Raw genomic sequence first — 1,088 nt, 5'->3', positions numbered from 1 at the left:
CTGTATTATAAAATGTTTTATTAAATATTAATACTTTTTTCTTTTTTTTCAGATTGAGAAAGAAAATTTTCGAAAACTTGAACCATTTTAATAGCAATTAAAATTATATTTTAATTAATAAATAATTTTTTGAGTGGGTATGGTAAGTCAGAAATTTCATGGTCCCTTTTTTCCACTTCTCCACAATCACATTTTCAGTTTTTCATTGTAGTCTCTCAAGGACCTTGTAATGTGATAATTGATTTTTAGTGTTTTTAAAAAAAAAAAAAAAAAAATTACGCGTACGGTAAAAAAAAAAATCAAAAAAAAGTTACAAAAAATATATTACAAAAAGTTGAAAGGTAAGGTTGGCTCTTAAAAGAGCCGTTGTGTTCGTACAGGGACAGAGGAAAGAAAGAATGGGAATATTAGTCGGTAGGACAAATGTGCTGGTCTATTTTATTGTTAACTAGGGCAACACTGGTCTCCCTATGACAAATTAGACCATAACAAGTGGCGCACCGCATTGTAACCCTCGCAAACCGATGGTTGGTTTCCAGAGGACCAGAAAAAGGAGATGCTCCCCCCACAGATGAAGGGCTCAGCTGAGCTGCCGAAGATGGACTCGGCCCTGCAGATGATGGACCAGGCTGAGCTGCTGTGGATGTGCTTGGTTGACTTACTGAAGGGTTTCCTCCAGTATGTCGAGCACATGTCCTACCGTGTACATCATGAAGGTGTCTCAACATAGTGTGATTCCCGAAGGAATACTTCTTGTTAGGATTCCCTCTTGAAAGTACACGGTCACACAGCTTACAAGTCACTAAAGGTGCATTTACCTTTTTCTTGCCCTCTGGAAAAGAAAAATACTCCCATATGAAAGAGCTCTTTTGTTTCCTCCTTCTCTGCCTCAAGGTAGTGCTGCTAGCCTCACTCTCTGAGGAGGTCTGCTGTTCTGCCATCGTATCACAAAGACAACTCAGCTCCTTCTCCAAAGGGATCACAAGCAGAAATGAGGGGAATGGGTGTGGTGTAGGAGAGTTCTAGAACTGAAAGTAGTTTAAACCAATCAAAAGTGTTGTTTCTTGATCACATGACCCAACGTGCGC

This window comes from Triturus cristatus, chromosome 7 (genome assembly GCF_964204655.1).
Source record: "Triturus cristatus chromosome 7, aTriCri1.1, whole genome shotgun sequence".
Taxonomy (NCBI): Eukaryota; Metazoa; Chordata; class Amphibia; order Caudata; family Salamandridae; genus Triturus; species Triturus cristatus.
This window is presented reverse-complemented; position numbering follows the sequence as displayed.